Source organism: Lichenostomus cassidix, chromosome 1 (genome assembly GCF_008360975.1).
Source record: "Lichenostomus cassidix isolate B80296 chromosome 1, HeHo_3.0, whole genome shotgun sequence".
In the NCBI taxonomy this organism is placed as follows: domain Eukaryota; kingdom Metazoa; phylum Chordata; class Aves; order Passeriformes; family Meliphagidae; genus Lichenostomus; species Lichenostomus cassidix.
Window position 1 is genome coordinate 109,408,097 of NC_139479.1, and position 19,240 is coordinate 109,427,336.

General features: G+C 39.4%; 1 long non-coding RNA gene across 2 annotated transcripts in view; it reads left to right on the top strand.

Annotated features, from left to right (window-relative positions):
* Positions 1-19,240, top strand: part of LOC146445520 (uncharacterized) — a 164,752-nt gene that overhangs the window by 84,375 nt on the left and 61,137 nt on the right. For both annotated transcript variants that reach the window (XR_014855226.1, XR_014855227.1), the window contains exon 2: positions 5,466-5,493. This is a non-coding gene — a long non-coding RNA (uncharacterized LOC146445520). The remainder of the gene's footprint in view (positions 1-5,465; positions 5,494-19,240) is intronic.

The window sequence follows — 19,240 nt, forward strand, 5'->3', positions numbered from 1 at the left end:
CTCTGCTGGGTTAATGACCTTGGTCAGGGACACGAGGCATTACAAAGTCTTTAATTTACATCCCCAGAGCACTTGTTACAACAGCAGATAATCAAAAGTACAGAGAGAACTCCCATTTGTATCTTTCTCCATATGAAGAAACACTTAGAGAATTAAAAGTAATGAGAGTGAATAGAACAAAAAATAGGTCTTTTGTTTTTTTCAGTGGCAATAATTTTAACAGTGAGTATTTAGTGATTTAAACACACTAAATGGATGTTTCGTAGGAGAGGATGATGATACCTTAGAAGAGCATGTCTGTAATTACCTGTGCAAGAGGAGAGAGTGGGAGAAAAAAACACCTTATTTTGTATAGACAATATTTAGGCAAAGCTAAGCACTGATGGGGAAAAGAGTAGTGTCATAGGGAGAGTAACCAAGTCATTTATTCTTACCTTTTATACAATGCTCTACAGGCTTAAATCATCGAATACTGAACAAACTGTATCAATAAAAGGGGTTTTAACTCCCCGTGGGTCTTCTGGATAGTGTTAATACATGTTATTATTGTAGTGTTTTGTTTTGTTTTGTTTTGTTTGAGGGTTTCTTGTTATTTTTCCCTTGCAATATTGCAATCTTGTAACCATGGGTAATTATCTTGATCCATTTTACCAGAGGAAATATTTTTTCACTCATGTCTGAGTAGTCATTTATAGAAACATGTCAACAGGTCCTTGCTGATGGATAGTTCAGTCTGTAGCTCTTTTCTTTCTGTCTTCTGCGTTCTACCAACAAACTTCTCTTCTGGTTTCACATTTTAGTGGAAACTTTTGATGGATTTGGAGCTGCTTGGTAAGAAGGATGTGGTAGATTTGAAGCAAGATCTGGAGCTGTTCAGAAATAATTTATTAGTTCAGGGAGGAGAATGGTACTTTATCTGCTTGATAAGAAAGTGTAACCTCAGCTTCTCCTCAAAGGAGGCACTGAAATGGTCCATGACTCTGAAAATCTTTCCTATATGGGACTGGCACATCCATTTTCAGTCTGGTGAATTCTTCTCTTGTCCTTAGTACTGAGAGGCTTCCTCAGTGGAGCACAGAAATCAGTCTGCTTTCTTGCTGCATACCCTATCTCTCACTACTTTGTTATTTATAAAATTAAGAGCAGTCACTAGTATTTTTAAGATCAAAATCTGTTTGAATAATTCTGTGTTTGCCTTATGTGTCAATTTTAACTCCAGAGTGGCAAAATGTATGCTGCTGTTCCCTTCATTTCTCTTCCTGGCAGGCATACTAAGAGGTGCCCAAAGTCATGCTAAGTGTGGCAATTTTTTGTTTCTTTTTGTTCTTTCCATAATCTTGATTATTGTTGTCTCTTTCAGCATTTGCTGGATCTAGTTTTCTTTGTCTTTTATTTTATTTTCCTGTCCTTTTCAAACTTCATATCCTAAAAATTTCATTTGGAAATTCCTTTTCTCCTCTGTTAGCTCTCCTTCAGCATTACCTTGCCAGCACTATTTCACATTCCTGTCCAGAAATGTGCCTCCTATATCTTAGTTCAGAGGCAAACACTGAATCATGCCAGAATCTCTGCCAATAAGTCTTTGCAGTATTTGACTATCAGTGACACCTCCAGACTTGGCAAATTCTATTCCATGAAGTCCATTAAGCAAAAGTTCACAGAGGAGAAGAAGATTTCTGGTCATTTATGCTGTTATGCTCCAGAAGATCGTGTTCCACCCATTTCACAGCTCCAGAATATCTCCTTTCCCCATTTCTTTTCTAGTACATTGTGGTGTGTATTTATCTTATTTGTTGCCCTATTTATAAAGATATTCAATGTTAGTACCTTATGTGATGACGGCTGGAGTCAGTTTCCCCACACCTGAGCAGTTTCTGATTTGTTTTACTTCACTATCTGCTTTGCATTTGCTGGCTTGGGGGGTTTTGAGGGTTTTTTGTGTTTTTGTTCTCTGTGGAGAATATTCAGTATTAATATATCATTGCAACTCTGCTTTATGTTTGCCTCTGACTTGTTGGGTTTTATTATTTTATTTTATCTCTAAAGACATAAACTCTTTTAAAGTTTGTGCAAAAACCTCAGGTGTCTCAGAATTTAAAATTAGACAAATTTCGGGGGGTTTTTTTTTGTGTGCACAAAGGTACAAAACCTTTTGTAGCAGATTGAGGATAACGAGATCTCATATAAGTGTCTGCATGTAATATAGCAGCAAATTACTTTGATTTATTGCAGTCTAATTGTATAGAAAGCCAATGAATTGATATGTCATGCGCTCAAAGTAATACAATTTAACTACAACAATTATGCAGCTAAGTAGAATTAGAACTTGATTGCTAGTCTATAATAACCTCTCATCAGAGAAAATTTTCTTATTTATCCGTTTTCTAGCAATAATGAAAGTTAAGATGGGGTCTTCACACTTCAGAGAGGGAAGGCAGTAGAGGAAAAATGAAAGCAAGATGGAGATTTGAACTCAAGGAATCTATTTTTATCCAGTACTGTTTACTTTCTTTGTTTGCATGGAGAGATAAAACCAAAAGAAAACAAAAACAAACAAAACCACACAAACATCCCCCAAAACCAGCCATAAACCTTCAAAAAACCCAGTGTTTTTGGTGTGAAAAATGTATTGTGCAAAACCTGATACCATTTTGCTTAAAACTACAGGTTATTGTTGCCCTTTGCACCAGAGGGAAAAAGGCAAGGCCACATGTTATACTAGCTACAGACTTCTCCAAGGAACATTGTTGAGTTTCAGTAGCAATCAAGTTGCTCTTGATTGGCAAGTCTGTGTTTTATGTGGTGACTTTTAAAGGAAGTGAATCTCAGGAAAAGCATCAGGGCTAAAGCAGGAGCCTGATGGAGAGGAGTCCACGATGTCCTTTGCCTCACTGTGACATCAAATTCTTTGTGACTTCTGTGCCTACACCTCTGAAGCTAATTTCTGATTTGTGCTGTGCTGCTGTGTTCAGGGAAAACAGGTTGCAATTATTCACAGCTACTTCACAAAATACTCATTTAACAGCTTTCGGAAGGTGTAGGGTCCCTGCTGATGTGTCACATACATCCCACAGCATCAATTTTTAGGCTGGTACTGTGATTTATGAGATCCTTCTGCAGGCCTTGATGGCAGGATCAAGGGGAGAAGGGGCTGGGTGTGATGCAGTGGAATGCAATGTCCTTGATTACATATCTTATGTTGCAAAACAAAGTGTTTCGCCCTCTGCTTCTGGTAGGATGTCAGGGAGGAAGGTTTTTTCTTCAGGCAGTGGAACAGAGAGGCTTGTAACCCACGTTGTTACAAGCCACAAATGCAAAGGTCCAGCATCTTTCTCAGTATCAGTGAAATGAACATTTTTGCCTTTTGCCAAGAGATTCCCACTGAGCCAGTGGAGTAGGAAGGAAGCAATTAGCTGACATCTACTGCCAGTAATAGCTGCTCTAGGCAGCACATTAAGCAGTACATTAATTGATGTATTAATTGATTTATAAACACCAGCTTCCTGATTAGCTTGATTATTGCTATTGTACTGGGATGAGGAGGATGGTGGGGGTCTCAGTAAGACCTAGTGGCAGTGTAATTAAACATTTCTTTTGTTACACTCTGTGACATCCACTAAAACAGTGCAGGAATGATGCATTGTTCTCTGCTTGAGTAATGAGCTGCATTCATTTCACCAAAGTTTACAGTGCTCAGAGTTGTATAAGGGTTTTCTGAACTATGACTTATCTAAAAAAAATAAGGTATTTCAGTGAAATGAGCAATGAAAAACACAGGGGTCTGGATGGCAGAGAAGGGCTAAGAACCAGATGTTTAATAAAGTGTGTAAGGAAAGTTGTTTTGCTCACTGTCACACCTGGGCTTTAGAAAACACCTTCCTGATGAGGGGCTTTCCATATCCCCTTTTTGAGCTGAACTTCAAGCTTCAGCTGGTCACAAGGAACTAAATTATGGCTTTGTGCAGATTCTGCTTTTGCTTACAGGGCAGGCTACCCTTCCATGGGCTGGGTATTTCCACTGGCAACGGGCAAAGGGAAAACCAAGGGAAACAGATAACCCTGATCAGCTCCTTCCCTGATTCCGGGCTCAGGGAGAACTGCAAGGGTGTAAATTGCACCCTTCAAGGGCCTCAGGAGAGACTTTGTGTGAGAGAACACAGCCACATATTTCTTCTCAACAGGGGTTGTAATTAAAAGTTGGGGCTGAATTCTGCTCTCTCTGCAGCATCCTTTGCTCACCTTCCCTGTGCAGCCTCTTCCTCACTATCTCTGCATCCAGCTCCTCTCTTCCCAGTGGATCAGCAGGAGTTGTGAGTCATTCCACATCTCATCCTAAACTCAGAACAATATTTAATCCCTTGACATCCCTCTCAAGTTGTTAATGGACTCTGTTCCTTCTCCCTTTGCCCTCTCATCACGGCAGGGGCAGAGAAGCCTCTCTGGGGTCTGCCAACACTTTGCTCAGACAGTTGATTGGGCATTGCCTCGGTGTCAGCAGCAGGCATTAGCACAGAATCCTGAGTGCAGGGAGCATTCTAGTCCAGGTTTGGAGTGATGCAGTGTTGCAGTTTAAAACACAGATGCTGCACAGTGTGCATCTGGGGTGTCATGGAATCACTGGTAAGTGGGTGACTTGGGAAATCAGAGAAAAAATTGTATAGGATCATCTCTCTGCCCCCCACACCATTTCAAACATCCTATTGATTGTTTTTGAGGTGAAAGGCTTTGTCATTGCCTGAAACACAACAATGAAAAGAAGCTGCAGTGGAAAGAGAATAGTAGTAATGTAAAAAAAGTCTTTATTCGAAGATTTTTCTTTGCTTATCTTTTCAATTAGATGCCTTACACTAATTTGCAGCAGTTCAAGATATGGGTTAGAACATGGAAACGAAGTTCTGTTGATCATGCTCTGTGTTTTTATGAGCCAGGTGTATTTCCTGTATCAGGGGGGTTTCATTCTCATAGATATTTTCTTCCCCCATGTACAAATGCTTGAGGGCAGCTTAGTGTGCAGGGCATGAAATTGGTGCATCTGGACTTAATCTTTCCAAGTTTCCAGATTGTAGTAATGTTTGGGCAGTGTAGGAAGCTGCCAAGTCTAATTGTACATTGGGAAATGCTGCAGATATTTGTAATCGAGGTACAAACAGGGTGAAAATAATATCTTAGTGAGGAGAGTGAAAATCAACTAGGAGCAAAAGTCCCATTTGTTTCAGTGGAATCTGTGTAGCTGAAATTTCTTATAAATTCTTGAAAATCCATTTCTACTTTAGCTAAAAATATTGGAAGAAGCAGCATTAGATACGTTTTTTATGCAAAATAACTCTCCAGAGTCTATCTTTCTGCATTTATTGCAACTGACAATGAGTAGTCTATTGTTGCTTGGGTCATTGGCACTGTCTGAATAATCTGGGGCAAGAACCAGAATAACTTCAGTAATGCTTGTCTTTTAATTATTTTTTTAGGATGTCTCCTCATAGGACTTCAAATGAGGTAAGAGTCTGTTTCTGCTGTAACATCAACACCGTTAGGAGCCTGCTGGTGGAAGAGGTCTCTGGATACAGAGGGAATGTGGCTGGAAACTGAGGTTTACAGGCTAATGCCAGGGTGCAGCTTGAAATGGAAACACAGGTATAGTTCTCTGCTCTGTTTGCCGTTTTGGTCACCTTCAAACCTGGGCTATTTTTCCTGCATGCTTCATATTTCTGTTTTCACATTAGTAAGAAAGCAATAGCTCAAGAGCAATACAGTCATCTGGGCCCTCAGTAAATGCACCATGACCCCCTTATATTACAAATGAATAAAACACAGGACAAACTGTGTGTAGCTCAATACTTTACACGAGGCATCTTGTCTCTAGACAGTTCATTTCTATCTCTGTTATTTTTGAGACAGTTCTGGCTCATACTTTTTTACAGGAGTCCTTTCCTGTAATAAATGGTAACTGTCCTCCAACTGCTCACTAAGACTGTGGTTGAAAACAAGTTTATTCTTTAAAAATGCCCAGAAGATAATATTAGGTTTAATCCTCTCATGTTGTACCACTTAATTGTTTTTGTCCTAAATGCTCTGGAGGTACTGAATTCTGGCTTTTCAATACAACCAGAATGGTTTATGTTGTATTAATAATAATCATCTGTTAATACATTGTTTGACTGGCAGTTCCACTTTAGAGTGGCAGCTTTCCTGGCTGTGGACATGCATGGAAAATCTGATTTGAACCTACAGACATGTGTGTGCATTAGCTGTTATTGAATGGATATCGCACACAATATAAGTATTGCTGAGCAATGTTCATTTATGTCTTTTAAATGGAATTATTCATGTACACTGTATTTATTCCTGTATTGCTACTACCTTAGGACTCATGCCTGAAGTGGTGCTCTTTAAAATGTTGGTTGCCTCTGTATTGCTGCTGCTCTGCCCTTGCCGTACAGGGAGCCAGGTCTGTTCAATCTAGGGAACTGCTGGGATAATTCAGGGTCTTTTGAATTTGCTGCTGCAGTAATCACAAAACCAGTTTTAACCTGCTTAGCAAATGATCCCATCTGATGCAAAATTTTGGGTATCAACAGGTGGATTGTGACTTTTCCTTACCTTCAGTGGAGTGAGAATGTGCAGATTGTCGGGGATTAAGAGATGATGGAAATGGGGTGTCCCAGATGGTTCTGGAATAGTGGAATGCATTTCTCCTGTGCTACTGGGAGTTAGCACTAGTGGCATTCATTGGCATCTAATCTGTAAGTCCTCTTGAGACACAGAAGAGTGACTGTGATTCTGGGAGGCCAAAGGTGAGGACAGGGCTAGTTGTTGGAGTCCAGTTTCCACCCAGAGCTCTGTTCCTGGTAGTGCTCCTTATAGGTTTTCCTGCATTCTGGACTTTCTGGAATTCTTTCCTGGTGTGTGGTAGAACAGTTTCTTACCTGAGCTGTCCTTGATAAAGATCAGCGCTGTTGGTATTTCAGGGGAATAAAACATAACAGTGATTCTTCAGCCCAGCAGACACATTAATATGTTTTCTGATTATTAATTCAGTTTGCTGTAATACCAGCAGTCTCCTCTTGTGACAGCAGTCAGAGGCAAAGGCTCTGACTGTAATTACAATTGAAATTGCAAATGAGCTTCTCTAGACTAAATGGGCATTAGATCAGGTAGTTTTTGAGAGGTAAACAGGAAAGGCTGAAGAACCTGATTGATGTCTTATCTGGTTTTGTCTCGTTCTGCTTGCCCTAAATCATCGCCATTGTTACGCTCAGATTTTCCCAGTCATGGAAAGATTTGAAAGCAGGAACATTCTCGAGGGTTCATTGGTATGATGAAAAGTGCAGAAGCATATGCTGGTGAGTTAAGTTTTCATTCTCTTGGCTAGTCATGCAGTATTGGAGAATGTAAAAATGTCAGTTTAGGACATATAGTTCCAAATAATTACTCTTCACTGAGGTGGATAAAGCAATATAATGAAATTACTTCTAATACAGTGAATTATGGTTTAGATTAATGTTCACAGGCAACGTCTGTTGATTTCTTTCTTTTTTTCTTGATTGTTTGTTCTCTCTTGTTTCCCCTGTAAGCAAGGCATTTTGATTTCAGGTTTAATAATCTCTAATAGCTTCCTTTTTAAGGTCTGCTAAACCAACAGTATGAGGTAACTACCATTGATCTTAGCTTGATTTATGGTCTATAGATGACCAAGCAAAGACTTGAAAAACAACTTTGCACTAAAGAATAGCTATAAACCCCACTTTCCCATCAGAATGAATTTTGTTAGTCTGAAGATTCTGGTAGAAAAAACCTTGGTATCATGCTCACAGATAATAAATTATCTGCAACCTTTCCCAGCCTGCAATCAATATGTTATTCACTATTTATTTCCCAATTTTAATCAAATCCAGAGACAGAAAACTCAGAAAAGTCAACCCAGGACAAAACTGATGATAACAATGACATTTATTGGCATTTCTGAGGCACAAGGAGATTTAAATGAAGTTAAAAAACCTTTCAGCAAATGACAAGGGGTCTAATGAAAACCTAGTGAACACAATAAAATATGCACCGTCAGCTGCATGCAGGTCAAAGATGGAATTTACATAAAAGTGGGATAACTTTGCTTTTGTGACAGTTTATCCTGCTGCTAGACAGCTGCTTGGTTGCTGCAGACCACAGCAATAACATAGTGCTGCCCAGGCCACACAGCCTAAATTCTGATTATGTAAAGCAGAAGGAAACTGTAAGGAGGGGTTGAAAGGCAGAGACAATCCAGCAGCTAAAACTCAAGGATCTTTGAGTACTCTTTTATTCATTTATGGCATATATATTGAACTGGATTTCTATTTGCTAGCAGATCTCTTTATTTACATCTCTGATTCTTGAGGACTTGTGCATTTTAACATCCTGCATGTTTGGCCCTTGTGGTACATTTTGCAATGTTCTACCAGGCCTTCTGCATGTACAGCTGTTACACTCTCAACCAAGGAGTCTTTTTTTACCCCAGTCTCACCAGAAACATTGTTTCTGATATTACTCTGCTCAGTATAAAACCCTCAAAATGTCTGAAATGTTCCCTCTGATATTCCTCTGTCTGTGAGTCACAGTTTTGGAGTTAGAGTTTGCAAACATCTGTAATCTAAAGCACTTGTTGGGTCGCTGCTTCAATTAATTTATTAGACAAATTTCATGCTGCTATTAAAAAACAAACCTGCGGCTGAAGACAGAATCAGGCAGTATGAGGAGACAATTGTGAAAAGTTGTTACTTGTGGATGTAAAAGCACTAATAACTTTGTGCTTTTAGAATTAACACCTTGTAGGTCTTAAGCCTAAAGGTCTTAATTCTGGAACACAAGCAGTAATTTAGCAGTGTGGAGGAGTGAGAGGAGTTTTGATTACAGCTTGTGTGAGGGCTTGCCATACAGGCGTGGGAGGTGCTTGAAGGAAATGGTTTTTGGAAGCAGCAGGAGAGTCCAAAATTCCAAGCAGCATTTAAGTGGAACCAGGTAGGGTTGAATTTGCAAGGATATTCACATACCTCCAGACTGGACATCATAAGTCTCTGTCAAAAATTGCATTCCTAGTGAAGTATGGCACAATAGCAACTTTTCTGTTACAATCTCTCCAAACTGCTCTAAATACAACTGTAAGTCCAATGAGAAGTTTAAAAAAGAAAATTGGGTGTAGCTTCGATTTTCACAGTCCTATCATGGATGATGAGAGATATTCAGGTTTTATTTAGAAGCACAGTGGTGTTTAGAAATGAGGCACTGCAATTGCAGACCTGAATTTCATGCTGCTACCTACTGTACAACTACTTAAATAAAAACATGTCCTTGTCTGATCTTTAAATTCAAAATGACACAAAGAAATAGAGACAATATTATGTTGTTATATTGGTAGCTGATGCAAAAAGGCATTCAGTAGACTTTTTGAACATTGGATCAGGCCCTTGGTAAATACATACAGCCACTCTAGCTTGTCTATAAGTGTTTTTATTGTAAATAGATGGTATATTGAGTCTTATTCTGTTAGTATCCATTTTGTATGAACACATAAAATGAAATATGTGTAATTATTCCTTTGTACACAGAATAGAAAAAATATACAATCAAGCAAAATTGTTATTTTACCTTTTTTCTGGGCTGGCATAAAATGCATGATGTAGTCCTTTCAAAGGTATGGTTTTGATATTCTTCCATACAGAGAAATGAAGCAAGCTGATGTGATTTAAATGACAGCTTCTGGAGGAGTGCCTCCATCTACTTAATTCTGCCTTTTTTACTCTTTCCTATTGTACAGCTGATGACTTGCTTTTAAAGCTGTTACTTTGTATGAATTTTGTAAATACTTTTAGTGTTCAGTGCATCTGCTGTAATACTTTTGCAGCGAGGCAGCTGAGAGTGTTAGCTTGTCTTTTATTATAGGTCAGGCTTTTGCATTTGTCCTTGCTACTTCGTGCTCTCCTGCGATCTCTTTCTGTCCTGATAAGGTGGAAATCACAATCAAATAAAATTTAGATTGATTTTATATTTATACTTCCCACCCTACATCACAGTTTGTCAAGAGGGGAGCTGTAGTAAAGCTGCTGCTGTACCTACTAAAGTCATTACCCCATAGATCCGTTGTGCTGCTTTACGAGACCATAATCTGCTTCTGTGTGAGGCAACCACATTAGAGCCTCATAAAAATGGCAGAAGCACCACTATTACTGTTCTACAAGTTTTTATGCCTTGCTGAATTTTATCATTATTATTGTTATTTTACTGTTAGTGCAGCCTAGTGAAGCTGTGGTTGCAAGAGAGAATTATTTGTCTAAAAAACCTCCAACCCCTTAGCTTGAGAGAAGTGTGACCCCCTTTGACAGAAGCAGGAGTTTTATCTGAGGTTTTGGGATAAGATACATCCCCATGCTGCAAGACATGTCCATGGTGCTGTTCAGTGGGATAGGTGATTTGGGAGGCCACATAAATTTGCGAGTCTGGCTTTTCAAGTGGGGTGAAATAGTTGACATCGAAATTGTTGAAGTGATGAAATGGAGATAATGTATCTCCACATTTAGTTATTCATATATCTCCAGCAGTATTTGGATACTAAACTTTTATAGCTCTTACAGAGCCCCTTTCTTGTTCCTTTTGACATGCAGATTTATTGGCGTATACCAGCACTTTCAAAAACACAAATAGCTTTTCAATATCTCTGTTTCTAGATAACAGTCATGGCAACAACAGGCTGAACTTGTGAAAAAAAGGGAGGTATTTTGCTTCTATTTGGGGGCAAGCAAGCAGAATCATAACCATTTGAAAATTCTCTAAGAAATTGAGGGAGTTTTATTTATGTATATGTATCTATTACTTTGAGAAAGTCATGAAGAGTCTGTAATTTCCTATAAGTGTGCCCTCAATTTTAGAAAAGCAGGATAATCACAAGGACAGTGGCCCAGAAGTTTTAATGAGAATTCCTGCAGATGCAGAATGATGCAAATTATGTCCCATGAGCTAGGGGAGGAAGAGAAATCCTTGGAATGAGAGGGCAGGCAATTTATTTGTCCCTGCAGCTTTTGAGGCAGAAAGGACATCTTACAGGGTCAGAGAACTGAGGGTTCTGGGGGCAGCCAGGCAGGGGGAGAGCTGAAACAGAGGCATCTTGGGGACAGGGGGTGATGTCCTTGTCCCCTGCTCTGGGAGCTTGGCCTTTGCCAGGACACAGAGCTGGGGCTGACCCCTGAAAAGGCTTTCATATGCAAGGACCTTGGACAGCCCCAGTAAATCACTATTTCCACCTGGCTGAGTCAAAACCAGAGAAATTTCTTTCTTTGTATCTGCTTACTAACTGACTGGAACCTTTTAGTTATCCTCTGGTGTTTCTGACTGCCTCACATTTTAAAGTTCATTTTTTTTCTGTGCTATCTGTTGCTATACACTGAGCATAAATTATAATTGCAAACACAAATAAGGATATTTGTCTCGACATCACTTTAAGTATATTTTAGCAGAGTGAGTCCAGAGTGCCCATTCAGCAAAATACATCCTTTCAGGCAGGATCATTTGCTTTTCCTTAGCCTGTCAGACAGAAGACTATTTCAGCTTTAGTCTCAATAACTCAGGGCTCTCTTAGTTTAAATTTATTAGAAGCCAGGGAAGGTGCCCTGCTGCAGTATAACCTTGGATGTCTTACAGGTTTTTCAGCTGCGGTATAAGGGCAATGCCCTGAGTAGATACAAATTTAACTAGACATGAGAAATTGCAAAATCCTTTTTTTTATCACCAGTTTTCAAGTCCCTTGATTCGACCATCAGAATAAATTTTCTATGATCTCATAACTTCAAAAGCTCTCCCCGCTCCCTTCTTCCCCCATCTGTTTAACCAATAACCTATTCTCACAAACACTGAAAATCACATTATGAGCAAAGTTGTCTTGATGGGTCTGGAATGTACTGTGGATCCATGCTGAATTAAGTTATATGTGTGCTGAGATTAGGCAGGATAGAGCAAAATGGCTACTCATTTTTCTTCTTTTCTGAAAAGCAGACATTTTTAAAAACTCCCTTTTTTTTACACAGATAATAATAATGGATTTGGGGCCTACTAAGATGAATGGAGATGATTTGTACAGCTGAAATTGAGCTTTTTTTATTCAAAAAGGTCATAAACCATCAGGGAATATGGAAGCAAGGTTTTCCCCACCATTTCATAGTATTACTGACAAGTCAGAAAAGTGATTTTGGTGACTTGTTTACGTTGTTCCCCTAAATAATTCCAGTTGATGTTGTCAATAATCTCTCTCTCAGTAAATGCACATAGAGTATCCATGAGTTGAATCCAGTTGTAGGAAATGAGGTCAGTGAGTTGTTGTCAGTGATGGTGGTTATCAGGAAAGATATCAAGATCCCTATTTTAGAAATTGAAGCAGCCAGTGAAAAAAATTTTTTTGAAAGATGTTAGACCAAATCTGCATTTAAAGAATAGATTTTTTTGTGGGGGGAAACGATCATGTAAACCAGCCTACTTCACTTCTACAGCATGCCAGGGAGGAAGCGCTGAATCCCTCCAGTCTTGACTGTGGGAGTTCTTCTGACCCCATCACTCCTGATATCCTCCAAAGTAAAGCAAGCACAGTCTGCAGAGATCTGTGACAGCATGTTTGTGTGTAAAATTGTTTGGAACTTCTGCACAGAAGGCGATTATCAGTTTTCCTATCAAAAGAGTGGTGTTGGAGCTGCCCTGTGCTGCACTAATGATCCCCACCCTCAAGGTGTTAGCAAGATGAGAGGGAGGAAGCTGCATGCACTGGACAACGAGAGCAGAATTGGAAATGATCTTTGCAACCTGGGGAAGAGGAGCTGAAATGGAAGAGAGGGACGTGCATGATTCTTCACATAGGCAAGCTGAGTCAACTGCATAAATAAAGAATGAGGAGCAGCTGGCTGGGAAGCTGTTATACAGAAAAGGGTCAGGGGTTGTGCTGAACCACCAGCAAATGCGTCTGAGTCAGGAGTTAAAAATGTCACACTGCTGTGGTGAATCCAAATACCATACTGGGAGGCAGCAGGGCACTCAAGGCACTGTTTCCATTCTGCTCAACTTTGATAAAGATCCCAGCGCCTCAAGGCTAAAGGGTTATATTGAATTTGGGGCACTTGCCTAAAGAAAGATCTGGATCAGAGGGAGATGCTTTAGCAGGAAGTTCCAAGAATGATTAGATTCCTAGAAACTGTTGTCTGAGGTCAGAGACTAAACTGAAATTATGTAGCCAAAATTAAAACAAAAAAAAAAGGGAAGATGGAGGGAGCACATAATATTTTTTAAAACTACAAAAATTTCTGGGATGAAGGAAAAATGGATCTCTTCTCCCTGCTTATGGACTAAAACTCCCAGTCTGTAGTGGGCTACAGCCATATCAGAGTAAGCATAATCTATTGGGAGATGCAGAAATATAAGGAGGACTCTGAGAAGGGGAAGAGTTCAGGAGTCTATTGACTGTGCAAGTGAGGATTAGGAATTGTTTGGATTATCAGGCAAAAGGTAGCATAATGCCACTGGGAATCAACTGAGAAGGTGGGATGGTTAATTTTTATCTTTCCCAGGTGTATAAAAGTTCCAGATACAGTTCTGCTGATGTGTAGAATATGCCAGTTTGCTACTGGAAATTTGGAACATGACAGGAAGGAAAACATGACAAGGAACAGCCTGTTAGGTTAAATCAACCTGGAAAACTAGAAAAATAAATGGTAGATTATTTACAGAGGAAGAAGAAACTCACCAAAGGAAGGAATATTGCTATATTGCAAACATGAAAGGTTTAGGTGGAGAATTGCTTTGAATTTCTCCCTGTTTTAAAAGACAAAGAATTAAAGTGCTGCTTTTGAAGTTTTAGGAGCTTGAAGATGCTCAGGAGGGACTAGACCAGTCCCTGGCAACTTTTACTTTAATTCCTATTGAAAAAAAGTAGTCAATGTCCAATGGTATGTATATTGACACTTACTACAATTGCACCTTTGTTCTGCTTTGTAGAAGTGTCCTGTGGGGAAGGCCAGTCCTGGTGGGCAGAAATGGAGGACCAGGAAAATGTCATCTTTAGTTTATATTCCACTCAAAAATCACAATCTGTGTCTTGGCTTGCATTAGAGCAAATACCAAAGTCAGGAGGTGAAAACAAAACCTCAGGTTACACTGTCAAAGCAAAACAGAAAAATATAAGGGAAGAAAAAAAAAAAAAACCAGATGGCAAAACTGTATCTGACCAAAGCAAAAAAAAAACATTTCTGACTCTTTGGCTGACTGGAGAGAAGAGAGGTTAAAAATAAATGTTTTTTACTGGAGAGATGGAAGAGAGAACAGGGAATATACTTAATATACTTTCTGCATCCATCGTGGGCTTTGGCTGGGATGGTTAGTAAGAGAATTTGTACTGTGGCTGCAGCAAGGGGCTCTCTCTCTTTTTCTTGTGAGATTTCTTCATTATCGTCTTTTTTTGCAAGGGGAAGGGACTCTCTTTACTATTCAGTTATTGATTATCCAGGTATCAGTGTGGCAATTCAGTCCTGAATAAATTTTAATTCAGCACTATAGCCATGTAGGTTTTGGGATGCGTTTCTTATTCTTTCTTCACTTAGATTTTTTTAGAAAATGTTATTTTAAAGTGCCTGGACATTGCACATATCCATAAAGATTACTTTCTTGGTGAGATGAAGAAAGCTCTACAGTCTCCTAAAATAATGCCTAAACTCTAATGAAGAAAGACAGAGAAGGTAAAAGAGGAAAAGGAAAAGAGAACGTGTCACTTCCTTGAGATGAGGAGGCCATTTGTCCCAGAACTATAGAATCATAGAATCATTTGAGTGGAAGGGACTATAAATATCATCTATGTACAAACCCTCCTGCAATGGGCAGGGTCACCTCATACTATCCCAGGTTGCTCCAAGTCCCATCCAACTTGGCCTTAGACACTTCCAGGGATGGAGCAACCACAGGTTCTCTGGACAACCTGTGCCAGTGCCTCACAACCCTCACAGTAAAGAATTTTTTTCTAACAGCTAATCTAAACCTGCATGCTGAAGGAAAAGTTCCCTCTCCATATTTTTTGTAGGCCCCCTTTAGGTACTGAAAGGTCACAATAAGTTCTTCCCTCCAGAGACGTTGAGCTGTTGACCACAACTTTGAGTGCAACCATGCAGCCAATTCCTTCTGCACTGACTAGTCCATTCATCAAATCCATGCCTCCACAGTTTATAGACAGAAATGTCATGTGGGACACTGTCAAATGCTTTTCACAAATCCAGGTAAATGATGTCCCTTGTTCTTCATTTATCCACCAATGCTTTCAGGCCACTAAATTGGACAGGTATGATTTGCCCTTAGTGAAGCCATGTTGGCAGTTACCAATCACTTCTTTATTTTCCACGTGCCCTAGCACAGTTTCCAGAGTGATATCAGTCTATCATTAATCTTCTCACACTGAGGAAAGGTTACATGAAAAGTGGTAGCTCTTCAGTTCTTCCATTATCTCTTTAGCCACGTGTCTTCAGAGAAACTTTGGTGTTTTTCTGACCCAAACATAACAGAGATAACCTCAGTTCTTATTAGCGTTGACAGAGGTACCTTGTCTCCACAGACCCCACAGCTGTCTCTTCTTTTAGCATTGTACATCACAGAGTCCTTGCATGAACATCTCAAGGATATTCAGTAGCCTGCTTTCAGCTGTGTCCTTTAAGGCTTTTCAATCTTTCATATCGCTCCCCCCAACCTTTGGAAATGATGTATTATCCAATTCCTCGCATTAAGAATTTACCATTCCTTGGGATGCCATGCTGGCATCCATCCCCTGTGATGCTTAAAAAGACAGCAGCATTTCAAAGCTCTAGTCGCTGTAAGAGTAACCTAGTTTCACACCCTTTCAAATTGGAGTGAGCGTTAAAAATTATTTGAATTCACCCCCTGACCTGAATATTCACGTTCTTGTCACATTAATCCATTTTGATCTAATGATGTCATAACAGATCTGGGGAAGGCTCAGCCAAGTGGTTTTTCAGCTTAAGTAAGTCTGGAGAATTCTTTCTTCATAAGACCTAAAGCACTTTAAGTTTCACAGTGCAGGGGTTGGGCAGTGCAGCTCTGTGTGCTTAAAACAAAACATTTAGCATTGAAAATGCACTGGACACAGAGGAGATGAGCTTTGGTTACTGTCTATACCACCCACTGAAGACATGAAAAGGGTATTCAGGTCTCTATTATTTAGTGACAAAATCCAGATTATTTATCCACTTTTTTTACCAAAAATCCTAAGAAATAAAATATGTTATGGAGGTGCAGTAAAATAATACAGTGCAAATAAATGATAAATATAGTAACCCAATCTTGGTGGGTTTTTTGGGTTTTTTTTTGGTTTTTAACCAATATCCTGCCATTTAATTATGCAGTGTCACTGTTCTTCACTGCCATACTAGTAATTTTGTTTTCTTTTGGGGTATTGTACTTTTTGTGGCTTATTGTAGACTACATTCTGCCATCCTGTCACTACTGTATAACTCACATTCTGCCCTCCCAGTTACAGCAGGAATATAAAGGGAGTGAGAGACTAATCAGAGTGAGCACAAAAGGAGACAGAATGTGTCCCTGAATGCTTAAACTCATCAAGAGAAGGCCTGCTGCCTTTTCTATTTTGAATGCACAGTTGGTGCCCAATATCAAACACTTTTCCTTTGGTAGTGAGGTCTATGGTTGCCTGCACAGAAAGCATTATGATCCAAGCACTAATTCCTATTCCCTATTCTATTCCACTAAAAGTTGTCAGTGCTTGCATGCACCCATTGAAGTGGTTTAATCCTCCTGCCTTCCTGACACCTGAATAAAACCTGGCTCCCTGCATGGCTTAAGGGGCTGAGCAGATGTTTCCACGAGGCAGAAATGAAAACAGGAATATTCAGGTCAATGGCGTTGCAGAGACGGTAGTTAAGGGCCACAGAAGACATGAGGTGTAGCAGCAAGTTAAAGTGAAAGGTCTCTGGCAAGTCTACCAAATATATATAAATATATATAAAAAATATAAAGAAATATATGTAATATTTTTATATATATATATGTAAAGAAGGGTGTTTGCATAAGTTACATATAATTTTACATATATTTCCACATGCAAACGGAGGATCATGCTTTCTCCTGGACATAACTATAAAAACACCAATGTGCCACAAAAAGATAACTTCACCAGAGACCAGGGAAAAGGATATATGAGGTGAATCTCTGAGGCGCTTGCAGTGCTCTGAAATTTAGCAGGATCAGACATAGGGAAGCCAGAAAAAGACCAAAAAAGGAGGAAGTTAAGGTAGAGATATAATATATGATTACTTTTCCAAGCAAAAAAATGTTGGAAACACTTATCAAAAGATGGTATTCATCTCATAACCAAAAGATGTAGAGATAGATTTTGAAAATAACTTTTTCATTTAAAGACTTAGCAATAAAGGAAGAGAATATTAGAGCCATTAGTTATGCACCACATCTTGTTATCAGTTGTAGAATTTCACCTGTCATAAAGCAAAAACACCAGAAAATGCAGATCATGGCAACAAAGAAAAATCCCCAGATCCAGGTAACTAAATTAAAACAGATTGTATCAAGGGATGCTTCATGATCAGCAGTGGTGATTCAATCTGAGTTCCTAGCTTTAAAGAATAATTCTCATAAACCACTCATACACAGAAAATCTAAAATTGCAGAAAGCTGTAGCCCCATTTGGAAATGCAATTTTTCCAGTTCCAAATGTCTCACACCTGCACTGCACTCTCACAGGAGGAAAGGAGCATTTGCAATAGCAGTTTCTTGATCTGTGCCTTCTGCTTTCTTGTCTCGTGGTGTTATGTGCCAAGGACAACCCATCTTTCTTCGTGACATGGCTGTGTTCATGTGTAGAAATATCATTTTTATGCTTCATGTTAAAAAATCAGCATTTCCCAGGAATAGCTCAAAAACCCTTCCTGAGGTTTCTGGGAAGCAAGGCTTTATTTTTTCCATCCTTATCAAATCTCTTCCTGCATCCCTCCCATAGCTCCTATGGGCCTTCACACAAATAACTGAGCAGAAGTGAGGCCCTTGTGTCTTCCTCAGGCCCTTTTCAGCCTCCAGAGCAATATGTCAGCCACAGCCAACACATCTGCAGTGATTTAGTGGCATCCTCTCTTCTGTTCCTCCCTGATAACCCGACCCCCTGGAGAAGGTTTCTTCTTCTCTGCACATTTGGCCTTCCTGTGGGATCACTCTGATGTGACAGACTCCTGAGGTACATCCCATGCAGTGCTATCTCTTCAAATACTCCCTCAGAAAATACTTCAGGACTTGTTGTCTTTCCTCAGAAATCTAAAAATCTGTGTTTTTTCCAACGGGTTGGGCTGGCTGGAGAATAACTCCCCTATTTTCTGGCAGGCTCACCAAGAGCCAGAGGGTCTGTACTGCCCACAGGCTACATTTATTAAGAAAAGTACTAGCAGATCGTAGGAAACAGCACTCTTCTCTCCCAAACTCTTCATATAATTTGTTTATATGGTAATTAATGGCAATATTGTAGCCATCACACTGTAAAACAAGTGGGAAATTCAGTACCAGATATAATGTTCAGATCTTGAACAGGATCAAGATTCGGTACCAGATATAATGTCCCAATCTTGATCAGTTCCTCAATCAGGATCTCTCTGGTTTGAGCAGACTCTTGGTAGATTTTCATAAATGCCCTTGTAGCTAAATGGTGAAAATTAGCAAGGAAATGTTCTAATTGTAATGTACTTTTAACCTCTGCTGCTAATAGTCACCTCAGCTTACAGAGATGATTCACTACACTGTACATAGCAATCATAACAGAAACATTAACTTTGCTAATATCAGTCTGACTCAAGATATATTAAAATATCCTTTCAGGAAGCTAAAAATATATTAAATTTGATCTGTGCACGTTCTCAAATCTTTGCATCTTTTTGGTGCTACTCAGATATCTCTTTTATGGGCCCAAAAATGAGAGAAGCAAAGAGTAAAATTGGCCTTGATATTGCAATTACAAAAATGTGGAGAGCTTGGGCAAGGAAAAAGATCCCACTTGCATCTTCTGAAAATCACTTATGGTTCTTAGGATGTAAAGGTGGTGTTCCACTCCACTTTTGAAACCAGCCAGAACAGAGATTCAGTGAATTGTTCCCACTTGAGACAGGTGCTTACATAACTGAATAAAATTAACAGCTTTCCTGTTTATGTAGTCATAGGGAGAAAA